The sequence below is a fragment of the Oryctolagus cuniculus genome, chromosome 6 (genome assembly GCF_964237555.1).
Source record: "Oryctolagus cuniculus chromosome 6, mOryCun1.1, whole genome shotgun sequence".
Taxonomy (NCBI): Eukaryota; Metazoa; Chordata; class Mammalia; order Lagomorpha; family Leporidae; genus Oryctolagus; species Oryctolagus cuniculus.
Window position 1 is genome coordinate 118,981,155 of NC_091437.1, and position 9,504 is coordinate 118,990,658.

The following is a 9,504-nucleotide window of genomic DNA, read 5'->3' on the forward strand; positions in this document are numbered from 1 at the left end:
TTTCTCTAGGGTATACCATATGCTAGGCCATAAACCAAGTTTCAGCAAATTAAAAAAAAAATCAAAATCATACCATGCATCTTCTAGACCACAATGGAATTAAGCTAGAAGTAAACAACTCAAAAAACCCTAGATCATAAGAAAAAAAATAGAGATTGAATAACATGTTTTTTTATTTTTATTTTTAACTTTTATAAAATGAATATAAATTTCCAAAGTACAGCTTATGGATTACAATGGCTTCCCCCTCCCCCATAATATACCTCCCACCCGCAACCCTCCCCTTTCGCGCTCCCTCCCCCATTCCATTTACATCAAGATTCATTTTCGATTCTCTTTATATACAGAAGATCAGTTTAGCATATATTAAGTAAAGATTTCAACAGTTTGCACCCACATAGAAACACAAAGTGAAAAATACTGTTTGAGTACTAGTTATAGCATTAAATCTCAATGTACAGCACACTAAGGACAAAGATCCTACATGAGGAGTAAGTGCACAGTGACTCCTGTTGTTGACTTAACAAATTGACACTCTTGTTTATGGCATCAGTAATCACTCTAGGCTCTTGTCGTGAGTTGCCAAGGCTATGGAAGCCTTTTGAGTTCACCGACTCTGATCATATTTCGACAAGGACATAGTCAGAGTGGAAGTTCTCTCCTCCCTTCAGAGAAAGGTACCTCCTTCTTTAATGACCCATTCTTTCCACTGGGATCTCACTCACAGAGATCTTTCATTTAGATCATTTTTTTTCCAGAGTGTCTTGGCTTTCCATGCCTGAAATATTCTCTCATGGGCTTTTCAATCGGTCCACATGACTTAAGGGCTGATTCTGAGGCCAGAGTGCTGTTTAGGACATCTGCCATTCTATGAGTCTGCTGTGTATCTCACTTCCCATGTTGGATCATTCTCTCCCTTTTTTATTCTATCAGTTAGTATTTGCACACACTAGTCTTGTTTATGTGATCCCTTTGGCTCTTAGTCCTATCATTATGATCAACTGTGAACAGAAATTGATCACTTGGACTAGTGAGATGGCATTGGTACATGCCACCTTGATGGGATTGAATTGGAATCCCCTGGTATGTTTCTAACTCTACCGTTTAGGGCAAGTCAGCTTGAGCATGTCCCAAATTGCACATCTCTTCCCTCTCTTATTCCCACTCTTATATTTAACAGCAATCACTTTTCAGTTAAGTTTCAACACTTAAGAATAACTGTGTGTTGATTACAGTATTCAACCAAATGTATTAAGTAGAACAAACAAAAAAAAATACTAAGAGGGATAACGTATTAAGTTGTTCATCAACAGTCAGGGCAAGGGCTGATCAAGTCACCATTTCTCATAGTGTTCATTTCACTTTAACAGGTTTCCTTTTTGGTTCTCGGTTAATTATCACCAATAAGGGAGAACATATATTTGTCCTTTTGGGACTGGCTTATTTCACTCAGCATAATGCTTTCCAAATTCAGAACAGGGATCACTTTTCAGTTAAAATTTAAAAACCTAAGAATAATTGTGTGTTAATTACAGAGTTCAACCAATAGTACTAGAACGAAAAAATACTAAAAGGGATAAAGTATTACATTGTACATCAACCGTCAGGACAAGAGCTGATCAAGTCACTGTTTCTCATAGTGTCCATTTCACTTCAACAGGTTTCCCCTTTGGTGCTCAGTTAGTTGTCACCGATCTGGGAGAACATATGATATTTGTCCCTTTGGGACTGGCTTATTTCACTCAGCATGATGTTTTCCAGATTCCTCCATTTTGTTGCAAATGACTGGGTTTCATTGTTTTTGACTGCTGTTTAGTATTCTACAGATTACATGTCCCATAATTTCCTTATCCAGTCTACTGTTGATGGGCATTTGGGTTGGTTCCAGGTCTTAGCTATTGTGACTTGAGCTGCAATAAACATTAAGATGCAGACCACTTTTTTGTTTGCCAATTTAAATTCCTTTGGGTAAATTCCAAGGAGTGGGATGGCCGGGTTGTATGGTAGGGTTATATTCAGGTTTCTGAGGAATCTCCAGACTGACTCCCATAGTGGCTTAACCAATTTGCATTCCCACCAACAGTGGGTTAGTGTCCCTTTTTCCCCACATCCTCTCCAGCATCTGTTGTTGGTAGATTTCTGAATGTGAGCCATTCTAACTGGGGTGAGGTAAAACTTCATTGTGGTTTTGATTTGCATTTCCCTGATTGATAGTGATCCTGAACATTTTTTCATGTGCCTGTTGGCCATTTGGATTTCCTCTTTTGAAAAATGTCTATTGAGGTCCTTGGCCCATCTCTTAAGTGAGTTGTTTGTTTTGATGTTGTGGAGTTTCTTGATTTCTTTAGATTCTGGTTATCAACCCTTTATCAGTTGCATAGTTTGCAAATATATTTTCCCATTCTGTCGGTTGCCTCTTCACTTTCCTGACTGTTTCTTTTGAAGTACAGAAACTTCTCAATTTGATGCAATCCCAAATGTTAATTTTGTCTTTGACTGCCTGTGCTTCTGGGGTCTTTTCCAAGAAGTCTTTGCCAGTACCTATATCTTGCATGGTTTCTCCAATGCTCTCTAATAATTTGATAGTGTCGGGTTGTAGATTTAAGTCTTTAATCCATGTTGAGTGAATTTTTGTATAAGGTGAAAGGTAGGGGTCTTGCTTCATGGTTCTGCATGTGGAAATCCAATTTTCCCAGCACCATTTATTGAATAGACTGTCCTTGCTCCAGGGATTGGTTTTAGATCCTTGATCAAACATAAGTTGGCTGTAGAAGTTTGGATTGATTTCTGGTGTTTCTATTCTGTTCCATTGGTCTATCCATCTGTTTCTGTACCAGTACCATGCTGTTTTGATTACAACTGCCCTGTAGTATGTCCTGAAATCTGGTATTGTGATGCCTCCAGCTTTATTTTTGTTGTACAAGATTAATTTAGCTATTTGAGATCTCCTGTGTCTCCCTATGAATTTCAGCATCATTTTTTCCAGATCTGAGAAGAAGGTCTTTGGTATCTTGATTGGTTTCGCATTGAATGTATAAATTGCTTTTGGGAGAATGGACATTTTGATGATATTTATTCTTCCAATTCATGAGCATGGAAGATCTTTCCATTTTTGGCATCCTCTTCTATTTCTTTCTTTAAGGTTTTTTTAATTTTCATCGTAGAGATCTTTAACATCCTTGGTTAACATTATTCCAAGGTATTTGATTGTTTTTGTACCTATTGAGAATGGGGTTGATCTTATAAATTCTTCCTCAGATGTGGCATTGCCTGTGTTTACAAAAGCTGTTGATTTTTGTGCATTGACTTTATATCCTGCTACTTTGCCAAACTCTTCTATGAGTTCCAATAGTCTCTTAGTAGAGTTCTTTGGATCCCCTAAATAAAGAATCATATCATCTGCAAAGAGGGATAATTTGAGTCCTTCCTTCCCAATTTGTATCCATTAATTTCTTTTTCTTGCCTAATAGCTCTGGCTAAAACTTCAGAATTATATTGAATAGCAGTGGTGAGAGTGGGCATCCCTGTCTGGTCCCAGATCTCAGTGGAAATGCTTCCAACTTTTCCCCATTCAATAGGATGTTGGCCGTGGGTTTTTCATAAATTGCTTTGATTGTATTGAGGAAAGTTCCTTCCATACCCAGTTTGCTTAGAGTTTTCATCATGAAAGGGTGTTGTATTTATCAAATGCTTTCTCGGCATCTGTTGAGATAATCATATGGTTTTTCTTCTGCAGTCTGTTAATGTGGTGTATCACATTAATTGACTTGCGAAATTTGAACCATCCCTGCATACCAGGGATAAATCCCACTTGGTCTGGGTGGATGATTTTTCTGATGTGTTGTTGTATTCTATTGGCGAGAATTTTATTGAGGATTTTTGCATCTATGTTCATCAGGGATATTGGTCTGTAATTCTCTTTCAATGCTGCATCTTTCTCTGGCTTAGGAATCACAGTGATTCTGGCTTCATAGAAAGAATTTGGGAGGATTCCCTCTTTTTCAATTGTTCTGAATAGTTTGAGAAGAATTGGAGTTAGTTCTTCTTTAAATGTCTGGTAGAATCAGCAGTGAATCCATCTGGTTCTGGGATTTTCTTTGTTGGGAGGGCCTTTATTATTGTTTCAATTTCTGTCTCAGTTATGGGTCTGTTTAGGTTTTCTATGTCTTCCTGGTTCAATTTAGGTAGGTTGCATGTGTCCAGGAATCTATCCATTTCTGAGAGATTTCCCTGTTTGCTGGCATACAAGTCCTTGTAGTACTTTCATATGATTCTGTTTATTTCTGTGGTGTCTGTTGTTACGTTTCCTTTTTCATCTCTGATTTTATTGATTTAGGCCTTTTCTCTTCTTTTTTTAGTTAGTTGGGCCAATGGGGTGTCAATTTTGTTTATATTTTTAAAAAACCAGCTCCTCGTTTGGCTGATTTTTGTAATTTTTTTTGAATTCAATCCTGCTGATTTCTTCTCTGATTTTAATTATTTCTCTTCTCCTACTAGATTTGGGTCTGGTTTGCTGCAGAAATTCTAGATCCTTGAGATGCAGTGAAAGCTCATCTATTTGGTGCCTTTCCAATTTCTTGATGTAGGCACCTATTGCTATAAACTTTCCTCTTAACACTGCTTTTGCTGAATCCCATAAGTTTTGGTATGTTGCGCTGTTATCCTCATTTACTTCCAGAAAATTTTTATTTCTCTTTTAATTTCTTCTATGACCCAGTGTTCATTCAGGAGCATGTTGTTCAATCTCCATGTGTTTGCATATGCTCTAGGGATTCCTGAGTTGCTAATTTCCAACTTCATTCCCCCATGGTCTGAGAAGCTGCATCATATGATTCTAATTCTTTTGAATTTGCTGAGACTTGCTTTATGACCTAGTATGTGGTCAATCCTAGAGAAGGTTCCATGTACTGCTGAGAAGAATTTAAATGCTTTCTGTGTAGGATGAAAAGTTCTGTAGATATCTGTTAGATCCATTTGGGCTATAGTGTCATTTAAATCTACTGTCTCCTTGTTGATCTTCTGTCTGGTTGATCTGTCTATTTCTGAGAGTGGAGTACTGAAGCCCCCCAGTACTATTGTATTGGGGTCTAAGTCTCCCTTTAAATCCATTAACAAATCTTTTAAATAAACTGGTGCCCTGTAACTAGGTGCATATACATTGATAATCGTTATATCTTCCTGTTGAATTGATCCCTTAATCATTATATAGTGCCCCTCTTTGTCTCTCCTAACAGTTTTTGTGGTAAAGTTTATTTTGTCTGATATTAAGATGGCTACGCCTGCTCTTTTTTCATTTCTGTTGGCATGGTATATCTTTTTCCAGCCTTTCACTTTCAGTCTGTATGCATCTTTGTTGGAAAGATGTGTTTCTTGTAAGCAGCAAATAGATGGGTCATGTTCCTTAAACCAATCAGCCAATCGATGTCTTTTAACTGGACAGTTGAGGCCATTAATGTTCAATGGGACTATTGATAAGTAGTAACTTTGCCCTGCCATTTGCCAAAGGTATTTTCTAATATATGCTTTGAATTTTCTGTGATCTTTTGCTGTGAGGTTTCCTTCCTTTACCTTCTTTCATACTGATGACCGTGTTTCTGTGTTTCTGTGTGTAACACATCTTTAATCATCTTTTGCAGGGCTGGACGAGTGGCAACAAATTCTTTCAATTTCTGTTTGCAATGAAAGGTCTTTATTTCACCTTCATTCACAAATGAGAGCTTTGCAGGATATAATATTCTGGGCTGGCAGTTTTTATCTCTTAGTACCTGGGCTATGTCTCGCCATTCCCTCCTAGCTTGTAGGGTTTCTGATGAGAAGTCAGCTGTGACTCTGATTGGAGATATTCTGAGAGTAATCTGACATTTCTCTCTTGCACATTTTAGGACCTTTTCTTTATGTTTCACTGCAGTGAGTTTAATTACAATGTGTCGTGGTGAGGATCTCTTTTGGTCATGTTTACTAGGGGTTCTATGAGCTTCCTGTACTAGGATTTCTCTGTCCTTCTCCAAACCTGGGAAATTTTCTGCTAATATCTCACTAAAAAGGCCTTCTAATCCTTTCTCCCTCTCCATGCCTTCAGGAACTCCTAGAACCCGGATGTTGGGTTTTTTAATAGTATCCTGAAGATTCCCAACAATATTTTTTATATTTCTAATTTCCTCTTCTTTTCTTTGGTTTGACTATATATTTTCCTGTTTCCTGTCTTCTAAGTCCAATATTCTCCTGCTTCACCCATTCTGTTTTTAAGGCTCTCTAATGTGTTTGTCATTTGATCTATTGAATTCTTCATTTCATTATGATTTCTCATCACTATCACTGTTTCATGTTCTACTAGTTGTTTCATTTCATTTTGATTCCTCCTTAATATTTCATTTTCTAAAAGGAGATTTTCTATCCTGTCCAGTAAGGATTTCTGTAGTTCAAGAATTTGGTTTTGAGAACTTCTTAATGTTCTTATCAATTTTTTGAGATCCACTTCTTGCATTTCTTCTATCTCATCATCTTCATAATCTTGAATTGGGGTGTCTATTTCATTTGGGGGCATCGTAGTGTCTTCCTTGTTCTTGTTTCCTCAGTTTCTGCATTTGTTCTTTGGCATATTGGAGATATTCTTTGGTTTCTTTGGTGTGGTGTTTTTTCTTATTATATTGTGACTCTAGATTAAGTGTACTGTCTGCTTTTGATGGATCCTTGGAGGTTGTGATGGGTGTGGCCAGAGAGCTCTGTTTGGTTCTTCAGGGTTAAGGGTGTGCCAAAGTTGACTCACCCAGATTGTTCTCTCGCTCTCTCTCTCTCTTTTTTTTTTTTTTTTGACTCAGTTTGGAAGTAATTCCACACAGCTGTGTGGAATTGAGGGTAGTTGATGTATGAAATCTGGCCCCTGTGGGTAGTCGTCTGCTTACCCCTGGGACCACACAAAGAGTTTATGCAGCCCTCAGTGTGGTCTCAAATTTCTCTGCAGACTCTCACCAGGTTGCCCAGGTTACCGAGTTTGTGTACTCGGTGAGTTCTCTCGCCCCCCCCCCCTCAGATTTTCACAGTCTCAGTTCTATGGCTCCACAGTTTCACTAGGTCTTAACCTCCTGTTATTTCTCCCCACCAGAGTCAGGTTTTTCTGCTAGGCTAACGGCGGGCACTGCTTTACATATGTAAAATGGCACCTGCTCTTTGTCTTGCTCAGCTTTGTAAGTTGAGTGGAGAGAGAGGCTAATGTCCGTGCCAGTTCCCCTTATTTATTCGTTTTTTTCTCTCCTCCAGTCAGCCTGGTGAACTTTCCCCAGTGGGGCTTCAGGCCTCGTTCCCTGTAGGCTCTTTCTGCCTTTCCCCGCCAATGTCTCGGGTTACCGAGGTTTTTGTCTCACCTCCCCTTCCAGCGCTGGCACGCAGACTCTGCGGCTCAGCTCCCGCGGCTCGGTTTGAATAACATGTTTCTTAAAGAACAGTGGGTTATAGAAGAAATCAAAAGAGAAATAAGAAAATATCTGGAAATGAATGAAGATGCTAATATATCATATCAAAACTTACGAGATACAGCAAAAGCAGTGTTAAGAGGGAAGTGTAGAGTAACCGGTACCTACCTGAAGAAATTGAAAGGTACCAAGTAAATGAACTATCAATGCAATTCAAGGACCTAGACAAACAACAACAAATGAAACCCAAACTTACTAGGAAATAAAGAATTAAAATTAGATCAGAAATAAACAAAATTGAATTCAAAATAGAAATAAATACAAAAGATCAGTGAAAGAAGAGATGGTTTTTTGAAAAAATAAACAAAATTAATACACCATTGGTCCAACTAACCAAAAAAGGGGGTAGAAGACCCAAATCAATAAAATCAGAGATGAAAAAGTAAATGTAAACACAGATAACGCATAAATAAAAAGAATAATCAGAAATTACTGCGAAGAGCTGTATGCCAACAAATTGGGAAACCTAGAAAAATGGATAGATTCCTATATACATACAATCTACCAAAGCTGAATCATGAAGACATAGAAAACATCAACAGACCAATAACCAAGACAGAAATCAAGTCAGTAATAAAGACATTCCCAAAAAGAAAAGCCAAGGACTAGATAGCTTCACTGCTGAATTCTAACAGAAGTTTAAAGAAGAACTAACTCCAATTCTTCTCAGCTATTCAAGAGAAGTTTATAGCAATTGGTACCTACATGAAGAAATTGGAAAGGTACCAAGTAAATAAGCCATCAATACATCTCAAGAACTTAGAAAAACAACAAACCAAACCCAAAATGAATATCATCAAATGTCCACACTACCAAAAGCAATTTACAGATTCAATACAATTCCAATCAAAATACCAAGGACAAGCTTCTCAGATCTAGAAAAAAATGGTGCTGAAATTCATATGGAAACACAAGAGATCTAACATATTCATATGAATCTAACAATTCATATGGAAACACAAGAATAACTAAAGCAATCTTATACAACAAAAACAAAACCAGAGGCATCATAATACTACATTTCAAGATATACTACAGGGTAGTTATAATCAAACAGCCTGGCACTGGAGAAAAGACAGATAGGTAGACCAATGGAACAGAATAAAAACTCCAAAAATCAATCCACACATCAAAACCAACTTATCTTTGACAAAAGAGCTAAAGTCAATCCGTGGAGAAAAGAAAGTCTCCTCAACAAAAGGGAAAACTAGATCTCCACATGCAGAACTATGAAGCAAGACCCTCATAAAAACCCACTCAAAATAACCAAAGACCTAAATCTATGACCCAATACCATCAAATTATTAGAGGACATTGGATAAACCCTGCAAGATAGTCAAAGAATTCTTGTAAAAGACCCTAGAAGCATAGGCAATCAACGCCAAAATTGACAAATGGGATTACATCAAATTGAGAAGTTTATGCACTGAAAAAGAAACAGTAAAGTGAAGAATCAATGGACAGAATGGGAGAAATTACCTGCAAACTATGCAACTAATAAAGGATTAATATCCAGAATGTATAAAGAGCTCAAGAAACTCAACAACAACAAAACAAACAATCCAGTTAAGCAATGGAAAAGGAATTGGACAGGCATTTTTCAAAAGAGGAAATTCAAACGGTCAACAGACACATGAAAAAAATGCTCAGGATCACTAGCTATCAGGGAAATGTAAATCAAAACCACAATGAGATTTCACCTCACCCCAGTCAGAATGGATTTCATACAGAAATCAATAAGCAACAAATACTGGGAAGGATGTGGAAGAAAAGGTACCCTAATCCACTGTTGGTGTGAATGTAAACTGGTGAAGCCACTATGGAAGACAGTATGGAGATACCTCAGAAATCTCAATGTAGATCTATCATATGATCCAGCCATCCCACTCTTGGGATATCCAAAGGAAATAAAATCAGCATATGAAAGAGGTATATGTATCCCCTATTTTTGCAGCTCAATTCACAATAGTTAAGATATGGAATCAATCCAAATGTCCATCAACTGAAGACTGGATAAAGAAATTATGGTAGGGGC